The sequence below is a fragment of the Elephas maximus genome, chromosome 13 (assembly GCF_024166365.1).
Source record: "Elephas maximus indicus isolate mEleMax1 chromosome 13, mEleMax1 primary haplotype, whole genome shotgun sequence".
Lineage (NCBI taxonomy): Eukaryota > Metazoa > Chordata > Mammalia > Proboscidea > Elephantidae > Elephas > Elephas maximus.
In genome coordinates this window covers 11,315,627-11,333,959 of record NC_064831.1, presented here as the reverse complement: position 1 = coordinate 11,333,959, position 18,333 = coordinate 11,315,627, and the positions used below count along the sequence as shown (strand labels likewise).

The window sequence follows — 18,333 nt, the reverse complement described above, 5'->3', positions numbered from 1 at the left end:
ACAAAAAGAAGAAAGGGCCAAAATCAAAGAATTATCCCCACAACTTGAACAAATAGAAAGAGAGCAACAAAAGAAACTCACAGGCACCAGAAAAAAAAACAAATACTAAAAATTAGAGCTGAACTAAAAGAAATAGAAAACAAAAAAAACAATCAAAAGAATTAACAAGACCAAAAGCTGGTTTTATTTGAAAAAATTAACAAAATTGATAAACCACTAGCCAAACTGACAAAAGAAAAACAGGAGAGGAACCAAATAACCGGAATAAGAAATGAGATGGGAGATATTACAACAGACCCAACAGAAATTAAAAGAATCATATCAGATTTCTGGGAAAAATTGTACTCTAACAAATTTGAAAACCTAGAAGAAATGGGTGAATTCCTAGAAACACAGTGCCTACCTAAAGTAACACAAAAAGAGGTAGAACAACTAAATAGAACCATAACGAAAGAAGAGTTGGAAAAGGCAATCAACTCCCCCCCCCAGCCCAGCCCCCAAAAAGCCCTGGCCCGGACAGCTTCACTGCAGAGTTCTACCAAACTTTCAGAGAAGAGTTAACACCACTACTACTAAAGGTACTTCAAAGCATAGAAAAGGACAGAATACTACCAAACTCATTCTATGAAGCTACCTTATCCCTCATACCAAAACCAGGTAAAGACACCACAAGAAAAGAAAATTACAGACCTATATCCCTCATGAACTTATATGCAAAAATCCTCAACAAAATTCTCGCCAATAGAATTCAACAACATATCAAAAAAAAAAAATTCACCATGGCCAAGTGGGATTCATACCAGGTGTGCAGGGACAGTTCAACATTAGAAAAACAATTAATGTAATCCATGATATAAATAAAACAAAAGACAAGAATCCAATGATTTTATCAATTGATGCAGAAAAGGCATTTGACAAAGTCCAACACTTATTCATGATAAAAACTCGAGCAAAACGGAATAGAAGGAAAATTTCTCAACATAATAAAGGGCATTTATATAAAGCCAACAGCAAACATCACCCTAAATGGAGAGAGCCTGAAAGCATTCCCACTGAGACTGGGAACCAGACAAGGCTGCCCTTTATCACGGCTCTTACTCAACATTGTGTTGGGGGTCCTAGCCAGAGAAATTAGGCTAGATAAAGGAATAAAGGGCATCCAGATTGGCAAGGAAGAAGTAAAAGTATCTCCATTTGCAGGTGACATGATCTTATACACAGAAAACCCTAAGGAATCCTTCAGAAAACTACTGAAGCTAACAGAAAAGTTCAGCAGAGTATCAGGATACAAGATAAGCATACAAAAATCAGTTGGATTCCTCTACACCAACAAAAAGAACATTGAAGAGGAAATCACCAAATCAATGCCATTTACAGTAGCCCCCAAGAAGATAAAATAATTAGGAATAAATCTTACCAAAGATGTAAAAGACTTATACAAAGAAAACTGCAAAACACTTCTGCAAGAAACCAAAAGAGACTTACATAAGTGGAAAAACATACCTTGCTCAAGGATAGGAAGACTTAACATTATAAAAATGTCTATTCTACCAAAAGGGGTCTATACATTTAATGCAATTCCAATCCAAATCCCAACCGCATTCTTTGATGAGATGGAGAAACAAATGGCCAACTTCATATGGAAGGGAAAGAAGCCCCGGATAAATAAGGTATTACTGAAAAAGAAAAACAAAGTGGGAGGCCTTACTTTCCCTGATTTTAGAACCTATTATACCACCACAGTAGTCAAAACAGCCTGGTACTGGTACAACAACAGATTCATAGACCAGTGGAACAGAATTGAGAATCCAGATATAAATCCATCCACATATGAGCAGTTAAGTTTTGACAAAGGCCCCAAAACAGTTAAATGGGGAGAAGACAGTTTTTTTAACAAATGGTGCTGGCATAACTGGATATCCATCTGTAAAAAGCGAAACAAGACCCATACCTCACTCCATGCAAAAAAATGAGCTCAAAATGTATCAAACACCTAAATATAAAATCTAAAAAGGTAAAGATCATGGAAGAAAAAATAGGGACACTGTTCGGAGCCCTAATACATGGCATAAATAGTATACAAAACATTATTAAAAATGCAAAACAAAAACTAGATAACTGGGAGCACCTAAAAATCAAACACCTATGCTCATCCAAAGACTTCACCAAAAGACTAAAAAGACTACCTACAGACTGGGAAAAAGTTTTCAACTGTGACACTTCCGATCAGCGCCTGATCTCTAAAATCTACATGATACTGCAAAAACTCAACTGCAAAAAAGACAAATAACCCAATTTAAAAATGGGCAAAAGATATAAATAGACACTTCACTAAAGAAGACATTCAGGTAGCTAACAGATACATGAGGAAATGTTCACGATTATCAGCCATTAAAGAAATGCAGATCAAAACTACAATGAGACTTCATCTCATTCCAACAAGGCTGGCGTTAATCCAAAAAACACAAAATAGTAAATGTTGGAGAGGCTGTGGAGGGATTGCAACACTTATACACTGCTGGTGGGAATGTAAAATGGTACAAGCACTTTGGAAATCAATTTGGGTCTTCCTTAAAAATCTAGAAATAGAACTACCATAGGATTCAGCAATCCAACTCCTTGGAATATATCCCAGAGAAATAAGAACCTTTACAGAAACAGATATATGCACACCCATGTTTATGCAGCACTGTTTACAATAGCAAAAAGATGGAAGCAACCAAGGTGTCGTCAACGGATGAATGCATAAATAAATTATGGTATATTCACACAATAGAATACTATGCATCGTTAAAGAACAGCGAGGAATCTGTGAAACATTTCATAACATGGAGGAAACTGGAAGGCATTATGCTGAGTGAAATTAGTCAGTTGCAAAAGGACAAATATTGTATAAGACCGCTATTACAAGAACTTGAGAAATAGTTTAAACTGAGAAGAAAACATTCTTTTGTCATTATGAGAGGGGGAGGGAGGGAGGGCGGGAAAGGGGTTTAGATAGTAGATAAGAACTATTTTAGGTGAAGGGAAAGACAGCACACAATACCGGGGAGGTCAGCATGATTGGACTAAACCAAAGGCTGTTTCCTGAATAAACTGAATGCTTCAAAGGCCAGCGTAGCAGTGGCAGGGGTTTGCAGACCATGGTTTCAGGGGACATCTAAGTCAATTGGCATAATAAAATCTATTAAGAAATCATTCTGCATCCCACTTTGAAGAGTGGCGTCTGGGGTCTTGAACGCTAGCAAGCAGCCATCTAAGATGCATCAATTGGTCTCAACCCGCCTGGATCTAAGGAGAATGAAGAACACCAAGGACACAAGGTGATTACGAGCCCAAGAGACAGAAAGGGCCACATGAACCAGTGACTACATCATCCGGAGACCAGAAGAACTAGATGTTGCTCGGCTACAACCAATGACTGCCCTGACAGGGAACACAACAGAGAACCCCTGAGGGAGCAGGAGAGCAGTGGGATGCAGACCCCAAATTCTCATAGAAAGACCAGACTTAATGGTCTGACTGAGATTAAAAGGACCCTGGTGGTCATGGCCCCCAGACCTTCTGTTGGCCCAGGACAGGAACCTTTCCTGAAACCAACTCTTCAGAAATGGATTGGACTGGAGAATAGATTGGAGAGGGACGCTAGTGAGGAGTGAGCTTCTTGGACACTTGAGACTATGTTGGCATCTCCTGCCTGGATGGGAGATGAGAGGGTGGAGGGGGTTAGAAGCTGGCAAAATGGACACGAAAAGACAGAGTGGAGGGAGAAAGCGGGCTGTCTCATTAGGGGGATAGCAATTGGGAGTATGTAGCAAGGTGTATATAAGTTTTTGTGTGAGAGACTGATTTGATTTGTAAACTTTCACTTAAAGCACAATAAAAATTATAAAAAAAAAATTTATTGAGAAATTACTGAGTGAGCTATATCGTTCCTAACAGTCTATCTGCATGATTTCATCAAAGCAGATTCATGAAGATAATATTATTTTTAGCTCCCACTGACTTTTGATGAAAATGGATCTTAGTAAAGTTAAGTTACTGCCCAAGGTAAAAACCTTAAAAAGATTAGACTAGGAAATGATCCAGGTGGGTTCATTGTAATCCCAAGGGCCTTAAAAGTGGAAGAGGGAAGAGGAAGAGAGAATCAGAAAGATAGCAGTGTGAGAAGGACTCAGCTCAAAATTGTTGGTTTTGAAAAAAGAGGAAGTGGATTGTCATGGATTGAATTGTGTTCCCCAAAAATGTCTGTCAGCTTAGCTGGGCCATGAGTCCCAGTGTAGTGTGATTGTCCATCATTTTATGTGATTCCCTGTGTTGTAAATCCTATCACTATGATGAAATGAGATGGATTAGTGGCAGTTACACTGATGAGATATACAAGTTTGGATAGTGTCTTAAGCCAATCTCTTTGAGATATGAAAGAGAGAGGTGAGCAGAGAGATAGGGGAGCCTTATACCACCAAGAAAGCAGTGCTGGGAGCAAAGGGTGTCCTTTGGACCTGAGGTTCCTGTGCTGAGATGCTCCCAGACCAAGGGAAGACCAATGAATCACAAGGGCCTTCCTTCAGAACTAATAGAGAGAGAAAACCTTCCCCTGGAGCCGGCATCCTTAATTTGGACTTCTAGCCTACTGGACTGTGAGAGAATAAGCTTCTCTTTGTTGAAGCCATCCACTTGTGGTATTTCTGTTATAGCAGACTAGATGACCAAGACGTGGATCATGAGTGAAGGAATGTGGTTAGCCTCTAAAAGGTGGAAAGGCATGGAAACAGCTCTTTTACAGAGCCTCCAGAGGAAACAGAACCTTATGAACACCTAGATTTTAGCCCAGTGAGAACAATCTCAGAATTCTTACTTTCAGAACTCTAAGATAATAAATTTTGTTTTGTTTAAGCCATTAAATGAGTGGTAATTTGATACAGCAGAAATAGGAAACTAAGAGGTGTGGCCAAGATGGTGGGATAGTCAGACTCTTCCTGTTGTCCCTCTTACAACAAAGACCTGAAAAAACAAGTGAATTGATTATATATGACAATCTAGAAGCCCTGATCATAAAAGACAAAGCTGAAGAGTTGGATTGAGTGGCAGGAAGAAGGAGGGATAATTCAAAAACAGCAAAGAAGTGCCAGTTGTAAGGTTGCCAGTGCCCTGCTGACTAGGTCATCCTATGCCTGCAGGCTGAGGTGAGCAGTAGTGTTTGAGATGTACCTCACCATGTTGGGTGAGGCTGGGCGAGTCTGCACTCACCTCTGTAGCTAGGTGGAAGCAGTGCTGGACGTGCAAAAGTTAAGTGCAAACATCTAACCTACCACTGGGAGGCAAAATAAATTCTACTCCCAGAGTTTCACAGTGGAGAACTGGTTACTTTCCTTCACCTACCCCCACCCTGCTCTGCTCTGAAACCAGTCTGGCAGTATTCAAGAACTGTCACTCCCCCTAAGCCAGGGGGTGAGTCAGGAGGCCCTGCCCCTTCATTGAGCCACTGGCATGAGGGGTCCGCAGACTTGCAGAATCCTTTACTCCTGCCTAGACCTGTGTGCACTGGGTCAGTGGGTTTAGACCTGTGTGGGCTGATTCAACATCACATGCCATCATTATCATAACAGCAGGACATACACTTGAAGCCCATTTTCAACTTCAGCAGCCAAGGGGGAGCTGCAGACTCATGACATTTGACATGGCCCTGCCTCTTAAGCACAGAACCTCAGCCACCTACCCCAGAGGCCTGAGGGCTGGTGGTACCATTCACTCCATCTAAATAAATAAAAAAAAAAAAAAAAACCAAACCCAGTGCTGTTGAGTTGATTCCAACTCATAGTGACCCTTTGGACAGAGTAGAACTGTCCCATAAAGTTTCCAAGGAGCGCCTGGTGGATTCGAACTGCCGACCCTTTGGTTAGCAGCCGTAGCACTTAACCATTACACCACCAGGGTTTTCTCACTCCATCTAGCCACTCATATAACAGGGGTCTGAGAGTAAGCGGTGCCTCCCATTCCCTACAGTCAAAAGGACTGTGTGCCCAAGGACCAGCTGCAATACCCCTCACCACATGCTCTAGGGAAAAAGGGACACACCCTCACCAAGGCATCCAGGGGCAGCCATCAGCCCCCTGCCTTGTTCCACACATACCCCCTACAGCAGCCGGATACCTGTTCCTGCTTCAAACACCAATCTGCAGCCCTGACAGTCTGGGACTGTAGGTGAGAGTCTGCACCACACATTTGGTGACTGAAAACCTGGACACCTGCGCCACACCAGAACATATGGAGAGGAAGTTAAAGGCAATATTAAGAAATAAAATGTTGGTTTAAATTTAGAAAAATAAAGGTAAATTTTAAGGTAACCACAAAGGAAGCTAACAAACCTACCCATCAAAATAAAAAGAAAAACATGAGGACTTAGCAAAAACAAAATAAATAATAATGAAAAAATATGAAAAGACAATACATAAGAAAAACCACTCAACAGCACAGAAAATTAACTGGAACAAAGAAACCGCCAGCACCACCAAAAAAAAAAACAAAAACAAGCAACAACAACAAAATGACAGCACTGAACTCGTACCAATCAATAATTACACTGAATGTAAATGGACTAAATGCGCTAATAAAGAGATGAGTAGTGGCAAAATTGATTAAAAAAACGCAATTGGTCTATATGCTGCCTCTAACAGAGACAACTTAGACTCAAAGACACAAACAAACTAAAACTAAAATGATGGGAAAAAAATATCAAGTGAACAACCACAAAAAAAGAGCAGAAGAGACAATATTAATCTCTGACAAAACAGATTTAAAGCAAAATTCACCACAAAGGATAAGAAAGGACACAGCTTAATGTTTAAAGGGTCAATACACCAGGAGGACATAACTATAATAAATGCATAAGCACCTAATGAGACGGCTCCAAGCCACACAAAACAAACCCTAATAGTATTGGAAAGAGAAACAGATAATTCATCATAATAGTAGACTTCAACACACCACTTTCAATGAAGGACAGAACATGTAGAAAGAAAATAAAGATACAGAAGATCATAGACATATACAGAAATCTATCCAGCAGCAGCCAAGTATACATTCTTTTCCAACTCACATGGAACATCCTTCAGAATAAACTGCATATGGGGCTGCAAAGCAAACCTTAACAGAATTCAAAACACTGAAATTTTACATGGCATCTTTTCTGATTATAATGACATAAAATTAGAAATCAATAACAGAAACAGCAAGGAAAAAAAATCAAATGCATGGAAACGGAACACCACCTTGCTTAAAAACTACTTGATTATAGAAGAAATCAAAAGGATGGAAAAAATAAATTCATAGAATTAAATGAGAATGAAAACATGTCTCACCAGAACCTTTGGAAAACAGCAAAAGCAGTGCTTAGAGGTCAATTTATAACAATAAATGCACACATTCAAAAAGAACAAAGTGCCAAAATCAAAACATTAACCCTACAACTTGAACAAATAGAGAGAAACAAAAGTAGCCCTCAGGCACCAGAAGAAAGGAAGTAATAAAGGTTAGAGGAGAAATGAATGAGATAGAGAATAGGAAAACAATTGAAAGAGTAGACAATACTAAAAGATGGTTCTTTGAAAAGATCAACAGAATCAATAAACCATTGGTCAAATTGACAAAAGAAAAAACAGGAGAGGAAGCAAATAACCTGCATAAGAAATGGAATGGGTGATATCACAACAGACCCAATGGAAATAAAAGGGATCATAACAGAATACTATGAAAAATTGTACTCTAACAAATTTGAAAATCTAGAAGAAATGGACAAATTTCTAGGAACACAATACTTACCTAAACTAACAAAAATTGAGGTAGAAAAATTAAATGAACCCACAACAAAAGAGGAGATTGAAGAGATAATTAAAAAAATAAAAACCAACAACAGCAAAAAAGCCCTGGCCCAGACGGCTTCACTGGAGAATTCTACCAAACTTTCAGGGAAGAGTTAACACCATTACTACCAAAGGCATTTCAGGCATAGAAAAGGATGGAATACTCGCAAACTCATTCTATGAAGCCAGCATAACCATGATAGAAAAGTCAGGTAAAGATCCACAAAAAAAGAAAATTACAGACCTATATCCCTCATGAACTTAGGTGCAAAAATCCTCAACAAAATTCTCGCCAATAGAATTCAACAACATATCAAAAAATAATTCACCATGACCACGTGGGATTCATACCAGGTATGCAGGGATGGTTCAACATTAGAAAAACAATCAATGTAATCCATCACATAAATAAAACAAAAGACAAGAACCACATGATCTTATCAACTGATGCAGAAAAGGTATTTTAAAAAGTCCAAAACCCATTCTTGATAAAAACTCTCAGCAAAATGGGAATAGAATGAAAATTCCTGGACATAATAAAGGCCATTTATACAAAGCCAACAACCAACATCATCCTAAATGAAGAGTCTTAAAGCATTCCGCTTGAGAAGGGGAACCAGACATGGATGCCCTTTGTCACCACTCATATTCAACATTGTACTGGAGGCCCTAGCCAGATGAATAAGGCAAGAAAAAGAAATAAAGTGCATCCAAATTGGTAAGGAAGAAGTAAAAGTATCCTTGCAGATGATATGGTCTTATACATGGAAAACCCCAAAGAATCCACAAGAAAACTACTACAGCTAATAGAAGATTTTGGCAAAGTATCAGGATATAAGATAAACACACATAAGTCAGTCAGATTCCTCTACACCAACAGAGAGAACTTCCAAAAGGAAATCACCAAATCAATACCATTATAAAAGCCCCCAAGAAGATAAAGTATTTAGGAATAAATTTAAACAGAGATGTAAAAAACCTACATAAAGAAAACTGCAAGAGACTATTGCAAGAAATCAAAAGAGACCTACATAAGTGGAAAAACATACCATGCTGATAGACAGGAAGACTCAACACTATGAAAATGTCAATTCTTCCCAAAGTGATCTACAGATATAATGGAACCTCAATCCAAATTCCAATGACAACTTTTAGCATGTTGGAGAAACAAATCACAAACTTCATATGGAAAAGGAAGAAGCCCCAAATAAGTAAAGAATTACTGAAGAAGAAGAACAAAGTGGGAGGCCTCACGCTACCTGATGTTAGAACCTATTACACCACCACGGTAGTCAAAACAGCCTGGTACTGGTACAACAGACACATAGACCAATATAACAAAATTGAGAACCCAGACGTAAATCCATGCACCTATGAGCAGCTGAAACCCTGGTGGCATAGTGGTTAATTGCTACGGCTGCTAACCAAAAGGTCGGCAGTTGGAATCCACCAGGCGCTCCTTGGAAACTCCACAAGGCAGTTCTTCTCTGTCCTATAGGGTCTCTATGAGTCAGAAACGACTCGATGACGATGGGTTTGGTTAATCCATAAAACACAAAATAAAAATGTTGGAGAGGTTGTGCAGAGATTGGACTCTCATGCACTGCTGGTGAGAATGTAAAATGATACAATCACTTTGGAAAGCAATCTGGTGCTTCCTTAAAAAGCTAGAAGTAGAAATACCATAAGATCCAGCAATCCCACTCATAGGAATATACCCAAGAGAAGTAAGAGCAGTCGCGGGAATAGACACATGCATACCATGTCCATGGGAGCACTATTCACAACAGCACAAAGATGTAAACAACCTAAATGCTCACCAACAGACGAATGGGAAACAAATTACGGTGCAGACACACAGTGCAGCCTACGGACGGAGCCCGGTTCTACTCCGACACCCAGCGGGTCGCTGTGACTTGCGTTTGATTCTACTGCAACTGGTGGTGGTTTTGTTTGATATGAAGATAAGCTGTAAAAAAAAAAAAATTTTTTTTTCTTTTTTATGTTGTTGATGTCTTGCGCTGAATGTTGTTGTTGAGAGCAGTTGCTATTTAGTTGGCTTCTACTCAAAGTGACCTAATATATAAGAGAAAGAAATTTTCCCTGGTCCCACGCCATCCTAATGATTGTTGGTATGTTTGAGTCCGTTGTTGTGGTTATTGCGTCAATCCATCTTTTTGAGGGTTTCCTTTATTTTTGTGAGCTTCTACTTCACCTAACAGGACTTCTTTTCCTAGGGATCGGTCTTTGCAGATAATGTGTCCAAAGTAAGTAAGATGAAGTCTTGCCATCCTCATTCCTAAGGAACATTTCATTGTTTTATTGTAAGACTGATTTTTTTGTTCTTTTGTTAATCCATGGTACATTCAATATTCTCCACCAACACCACACCTCCACGCATCAGTACTTCTTCTGCCTTCTTTTTTCATTGTCCAGTTTTCACATTCACAGAGGTGAACAAAAAGACCACAGTGTTGAATAGAAGTGGGGAAAAGAGATATCCTTGCCGTGTTCCTGATTTTATGGCAAAATCTTTCAGTCTTTCACCATCGAGTATAATGTCAATTGTTGGCTTTTCACAACTGTCCTTTATCATTTTAAGGAAGTGTACTGAGGTGAAGGAAATTCAGAGCTATATGACAGTATTGCACGACAAGCTATTTAATGGGGCCAACACATTGAAAGTCACATGCAAGGGGGTGGTCCCTGTAGCAGAAGGTCTTCCAGAGGCTAGAGTCACAGGTAGCATCAGAAGGAGAAGAGAGCAAGAAAGCTCCCAGGGGAGAGAAGAGATATCCTCCTGCAGCCAGGTGATAAGTCTCTGGGTGAGAGAGCCCTAAAAGCAGCAGAATCTTAGGGTCTTTATAACTACACGAATTTATCTTTTTTTTTTTTTAGGACTAGCAGAAGTTGAGTCCAGTTTTGCAGGGTATGTAAAACAGGCAGGTCCTAAGTGGCTAAAAATCTGCTTATTTGGGCTATTTTTAAGTCAGTTGGACATGTACAAGTTTGAGTTTCATGCCAGTTTTTTTTTTTTCATATAATACACCTCAGCTTACTTGAAGAAGTAAATAACTTGGGGCTAATACACAGAGGCCATTTTTGACTCTCACACAATAGGAAGTTCCCTTTTATTCCTGATTTTTGAGTGTTTTTTTGTTAAATGCTTTTTCCTGCATCAGTTGATAGATCATCCCCCTCTCCCTACATTCTATTAACGTGTTGCATTACACTGATTGACTTTTATATATGCTGCACTTGTGGGACAAAGCACACAGGGTTATGGCATATTGTCCTTTTAATATGCTGCTGGATTGGAGTTTTACTATTTTGTTGAGGATTTCCATAGATATTTCTATGCAATATTTTTTTCTGATGGCTTTGTCTGGCTAAATATCAGGATGCTGATAGCATCATGGGTTGAGTTACAAATTATTCCTTCCTTTTAGTTTTTGGAAAAGTTTGAGAAACATTGATGTTAATTTCTATTTGATGCCTTCTTTATAATTTCTTTGTCATTATTGATATTCTCTATTCGTTGAGACATTCTCCTGTTTTCCTTTAGGTCTTTGACCACGTTTAACACAGTAGATTTAAACGATTTGCCTAGCAATTCTATGTCATTGGTTCTTCAGGGACTGCTTTCACCGATTTTTTTTTTTTTTCCCTGTGAATTGGTTGTACTTCCTGTTTCTTGGCATGCCTAGTATTTTTACCAAACACTGGGCTTTGTGAATTTTATATATTAACTCTGAAAAGCAGATTCTCCAGCCTACCTAGTGCTTGCTGTTATTGTTGAGGGCTGCGGTCATCTGTTTAGTGACATTTCCAAACTATTTATTTGTTTGTATGTATTTATTATTTTGCATAGACTGTATTCTTTGCCATGTGTGGTCACTGAAGTCTATCTTCAGTTATTTTAGTGGTCAACCAGTGACCTGATAAAGACCTTTTTTGGAGTCAAAAAGAGAAGAAAAAGAAAACTAAAAACCCTTTCCTGGTCATTGAAGATTGACTCTGAATTAGGTACTCTTTCAATGCTTAGCCAGGCCACCTACAATTGGGCCTTAGTCTACACCTCCGTTTGTGCAGAGCCCAAAGATCTGCCAGAGGCTCAAACCTAGGGTCCTCTCAGGTCTTGTTTGAGCATGCATTCAACCTGGGTATGTACATTGGATCTCTGATCCTTCAGTACATTCAGTATCTCTACAAACAGTTTATTCTCCCATGCATTAGCCTCGTCAGCCTCTTCTTTTCCAGGCTATCAGGTTTGTCTGCTTCTTTCCCTGTTCTCCATTCCTTACCTAAGCTGGTTATGGCATTATATGTCTTTAAGGCTTTTGACAGACAGATACCACCTGGTAGCCACTCATGTCTGAGAGGAGTAAAGCCAAGGCCTATCTCAGAGCAGGTATCTCTGGAACTACCAGATTGGTCAAAATAAACAACAACAACATTTTTAGAAAAAAGATCTGTCTTCTCCACACCCTGGCACCAGCAAGCCACACCAGGAATGTGGGCTGCTGTCTTCATGGCAGCTGCCAAGTGGAGAATGGGGGATAGTAGGTGAATAAACAAAAATGCCACAATTTTTCATCAAAATTCAACAGCACCTTTTCTCATGAAGCACTTAATGTTTATTCTGTCAGGTTTTTTTCCCACTTATTCATTGCTTCAGGGAAACCCTGGTGGCCTAGTGGTTAAGTGCTACGGCTGCTAACCAAAGGGTCGGCAGTTCGAAGCCTCCAGGTGCTCCTTGGAAACTCTATGGGGCAGTTCTACTCTGTTCTATAGGGTCACTATGAGTGGGAGTCGACTCGATGGCATTGGGTTTGGTTTTTGGTTTTTTTCATTGCTTCAGTGGAGGGAATGAATCCTATACCTTCTTAACACACTGTTTTCTGTAACATCCCCTCTCCTGATGTTTTTAAGTGGCCTTTCTCTTATTTTAGAAACACTGGTGGCATAGTGGTTAAGTGCTATGGCTGCTAACCAAGAGGTCAGCAGTTTGAATCCACCAGACGCTCCTCGGAAACTCTATGGTGCAGCTCTACTCTGTCCTATAGGGTCGCTATGAGTCGGAATCGACTTGACGGGAGTGGGTTTGGTTTTCTGGTTTTCTCTTATTTCAGTATTTGCTTGGTTGCTGTAAATATTTTAAAACTTTCTAAATTTCTAAAAAAGTTCATTCTAACACTTTTTGCTTTGTTGTTGTTTCTGTGCAGGAACAGGCCCTCCACAAAAGCTATCTGAGGCTATCAACTTGGTCATTTTCACTGACATTATCCACATCTCATTTTTTAAAAATATACACGGATATACAATTGATCCAACAACTTTCACTGGAATGTGTATCCTTTTATCACTCCCCATACAAGCACCTGACATATGTGACTCATCATTGTACATGTATGTGTGCATCTGGATTATATATTCTCTTCCATTGGTCTATATCAATATAAATTTTTGATATCACGTAGAGTGATGCATCTCATTTAATTATTTTTAAAACTCCTTTTGAGCTATTACTGTTTTTTGCATCATTTTGTATAAATTCTATAGCCAACTTGTAAATTAAACACACACACATGCACACACTGATGGAATTCTAATGGGGATTATATTGAATTTATGTAATAATTGAAATGATTTATTTTTTCATTGTTCAGTATAATTCATGGATAATGCACTTAAATATAATGGTTTCATTACAAGTAAGTATGGGCAGCAGCTAGGGGGAGGCATGAGGAATCTTCTCAAGTGCTAATAATATGTTACCACTTTCATATAGGTTTGTTCAATTTGTGATAATCCGGCTGATTAGTTGTGAAGGTACTGTATATGGATTTTTTTATTCTATATAACTTACACAAATCATCCTTCAAATTGCTATTTACTTAAAAAAAGTTTGTTAGCTATAGCTATTGAAGTTTAGGCATTGTGTTTAGTCAGGTTTAGGCTCTATTGGAACTCAAAAGCATGAAAATCGTCAAAAATACTACAAAAATTAATTACAATAATAAAAGATCAAGGATGTATAAAACTCTAAGGCCAAGATCAAGAAGCTGGGGGTGGAGATTACCTGAAACTTGAAGCTAGCAACTGGACATGCAACCATATACTTCAGCGACTGATGTGGTCTACAGATGTGAACTTTCATGCAGTCTGTGTGAAAAATATTTCAATATGTTAAAATTCATTTAATTTGAATGTACATTTATTAAAATATGGATTTGTTATTTTCATGTTTGATAGTAAGTGTAAATTAGAATTTCAAACTTTATGTAAAACACAAACGGTTTACACACTTAAGTAATTTCACCACCAATTCCATTCATAGATATATACAAAATACAAACTCTTGTTTATGGGAAACAGGAGACAAATGCAACAATGTTTATAAGTGCATTGTACATAATAGTAGACAACTAGAAATAAAACAACCATCTATCAGCAACAACACCAACAACAAAAAATGGATAAATGTGTAGTATAGTCTTAAAATAGAATGCCATTCAATAATAAAATAGAATGGGCTGTCATTTCATTCAACCTGGAGAGTTAGTAATGTCAACTGAAAAAACAATCAATTTTCAAAAAGATTGTCTACAACTTAAGACCCCTTTATTAAGTTCTACAGCATCTAAAAATATTTTCTAATACCCTATGAATTCTATATTATAATTATAGCAAGAGAATTAAAAAACTAAAAATTCAGAATGATGGTGGAGGTATAGGAGGATATGAGGAGTCCCTGCATGGTGCGAACAGTTAACATAGTCACTGCTAACTGAAAGCTTGGTGGTTCGAGTCTACCCAGAGGCACCTCAGAAGAATGGATTGGTGATCTACATTAGAAAAATAAGCCATTGAAAACTCTACCAAGAACAGTTCTACTCTGACACACAGGGGGTCGCCATGAGTTGGAGGAGCACTAAAGATAAACAAATTTACTATTTTAGTTGTTGGGTTGGGTGATGAACTTACAGGTATACATTATAAACAAACTGACCTAAGTAAGGCATTCATAGACCAATAAACACATTTTGTCTTGAACCAAAAATGAGTGTTCCTAAAGGCCATTACATATAATTATTATTAAAATTATTGACAATGGATCCAAAAAAACTTGTCAGTGAATCTCTAAAATACTTCACAGAAATATACACTTTCTTCCAATACCATTGTTCATGCACTGATGGCACACTGGTTGTATTTTGCTCTCATGGTTTATATCCCACTTTATATTTAGCACCAAGTAGTTTAGCAACCCCCTGCATTATTTGTTATCAACACTCAGACTCTAAGAAGTTTTCATATATTACTGATTGGAAAATAAATGATTAAATCCAATTTGGATAACGCTGTTAGAGCTAAACATGTGCCTAATTTATGACCAAGCAATTTCAATTTAGGTATATGTACAAGAGAGTTGAGTTCACGTGTTCTCAAAAAACACTTGTACAGGAAGCTTTATGGTAGTTTTATTCATTATAGCCAAACATTTCTGACATCAGAATGGAAATAATTATTCTAAGCCATATGATGGAATTCAGCTTTGTAATAAAAATGATGGAAACACTCAAAAATATGGTTAAACCTTTTAAATATGTTTAGGAAAAGAAACCAGACATCAAAGAGAACTTATTTTCTGATTTAAAAGTTTCTACTCAATGGTGATGAGAAGTAAGAGCTTCTATTTAAGGGTGATAGAAGCCAGAATAATGATTGTAATTGTGGGCCCAAGGCATTAACATGAAAGGAGCATAAGAGATGACGAATGATGAAATGCTCCACCTGTGGTTTCCCTCAAGCTGTAACGATGACAGTTCCATACTTTCAGTTGTTTATTTCAAGTTTTAGCCCAATTCTGAAAGCTTCTTATTTCATAGAATTTCACATTCCATGTGTCCACAAAACTCAAATGTCTGCTTTCTCCCAGTCTCCTGAATCTGCCCAGTCTTTGCCTCTCCACTAATATCACCTTGGTCCAAGGTAATATCTTGTCACAGCTGGACTACTGCAATGGCTTTCTCCTGCCCACATCAGTTCTCTACCACAACTCTGCGATGGTAGCCCATTGTTTTAGGTTCAAAGCCACAATCCTCACGTTGATCTAATTTACACTGTAAGACCCGGCCCCAAAACATATACCTATTTCCTGTATCTCACCAATTTACTCCTTGATCTTTTGTGACTACGCTGGGCATGTCCCCACCTCAGGGAGTTCTCACTTGTTCTTTGCTCTTCCCAGAACATTTATCCACAAATATCCACTTGTCTCTCTTCCTCGACTCCTTTTAGTTTTTGACAAAAGTCGTATTCTTGATTCTCCCTTCTCTGACTATTTGACTTAATATTGCAAATATCCTCTGTTTTCCTGATTCCAATTTTCCACTTAGTTCTTCTTCATGGTGATTAATACTTTTTGGTATACTCTGAAATTTACCCAAACCCAGTGCTGTCGAGTTGATTCCGACTCATATAAGGTCGCTTTACCAGTTAATTTTATATACTGTCTTTCTCCCCACGATAAAATGTAAACTTCATGAGAGCAGAGACTTATGTCAGTTTTTTCTTGTTTAATCCCATTTCACCAGTGCCTATAACAGTGTCACATACAGAGTTAAAGCATTAAAGCCCTTGTTCAATGAATGAATAAATAAATAAATAAGTGGATGTATGCATTTTGCTCTATATTATAGTTTGGTCATCATATGTATTTTCCTGATATTATGTATTATATGGTAAATTATATTTCATGTGCATTTTATTTCAGAATATTAAAAAGGTACTAAAAATTTGTTATGACATGGGAGCATTGTGTTGACAGGGATTAAATCTATTGCTTTAGAAGATAAAGTTGAAAATGGCAACCATTCTCTTGCTTTTACACGGCAAGTCCACCCAGTTCCAATAACAAAGCTTTAGTTATTTCTGAGAAGTGTAGAAACCAAGGTATTGTTACATTTATTTATTTTGTAAACATTTCTTTGAGCTTACATCTCTCTAGACAGTAGGCTAATCAAATCATGTTGTTCAGTCTCAAACTATAAAGGGTTCCTAAAGTCATATTTTCTGTACAAATGTCTATTTTCCCAGCACTCTTCTCATGGCCCCCATGACCTCCTTATTCCTCAGACTGTAGATAAATGGGTTCAGAAGAGGTGTAATGATACTGTAAAACACCGCCACCACTTTATCTTCCTCAGGGTAATTCAAGGAATGTGGCCTTGTATAGGTGGAGAGAGTAGTCCCATAGAATAGGCTTGCCACAATCAGATGAGAGGAACACGTGGAGATGGCTTTTGTCTGCCCTTTACCTGAGCTCATCTGGTACACCACAATAAGCACCCGGGCATAAGAAGCCAAAATGGTTATGAATGGTAGTAGCAGAATGACAAGGCCACTAAAGAGGACAGTATACTCATACTGGGAGGTGTCCTCATACACCAAAGGCAATAGAGATGGAACTTCACAGAAAAAGTGATTAACGATCCGAGATCTGCAGAATGGAAGTTGAAATACATACAGTGTATGTATTAAAGCATTGATAGAACTACTGGCCCATGCACATGTGACCATGGACAAACAGATCGTCTTGCTCATGAGCACAGGATAACGTGAAGGGTGACAGATCGCTACGTGTCTATCATAAGACATGAAACCAAGAAGAGCTTCAGTTCCACCAAGAGTCAAAAACAGAAAGCTTTGAATCTCACAACCTAAAAAAGTAATGGTCTTACTATTTGACAGGAAGTTTGTCACCATCTTGGGTACCGTGGTGGAGATGTACATCATGTCAATGAAGGAGAGCTGACTGAGGAGGAAGTACATGGGAGTGTGGAGCGGAGTGTCCAGTCGGATGAGGTGGATCAGTATGATATTTCCCATCAAAGCTAATGAGAAGATGACAGGAATGGTAACAAAGAGTATCTTGTTCATTTGGCCATATTGGAAAAGGCCAAGAAGTATAAACTCTGCTCCAAAAGTTTGATTTTCTGTCTTCATGGCTTAAATCAAAACAAAGCAGACCATATCTGAAAATTCCATGTAACAACATTGACTGACCTTTGAGAGAAAACAAAATGATTATTAAATGCAGTAGAATTCCCTTTAATCAGCTTAGGTGACCATGTCTCTCCCTGTTTTTATACAGGAAACCCTGGCAGTGTAGTAGTTAAGTGTTACACCTGCTAACCAAAAGGTCAGCAGTTTGACTCCACCAGGCACTTCTTGGAAACTCTATGGGGCAGTTCTTCCCTGTCCTATAGGGTACTATGAGTCAGAATCAATTCAACAGTAAGGGGTTTGGTTTTGGGTTTTTATGCACTGAATCTGTGTCTATTGAGCAATGGGCATTTTGAAAAATAAAATAAAAATAATGTTTCTTTAAAATTGATCACAGAATAAAAATATAATATGGGGATAAAACATTTACATGACTTGCCAACATGAGTTATTATTCCCC

At 38.3% G+C, this 18,333-nt stretch overlaps 1 pseudogene; it reads right to left on the bottom strand.

Moving 5' to 3' along the window:
- Positions 1–16,897: 16,897 nt before the first annotated feature.
- LOC126057220 (olfactory receptor 2AK2-like) lies at positions 16,898–17,915 on the bottom strand (annotated as a pseudogene).
- Between the last annotated feature and the right edge of the window lie 418 nt (positions 17,916–18,333).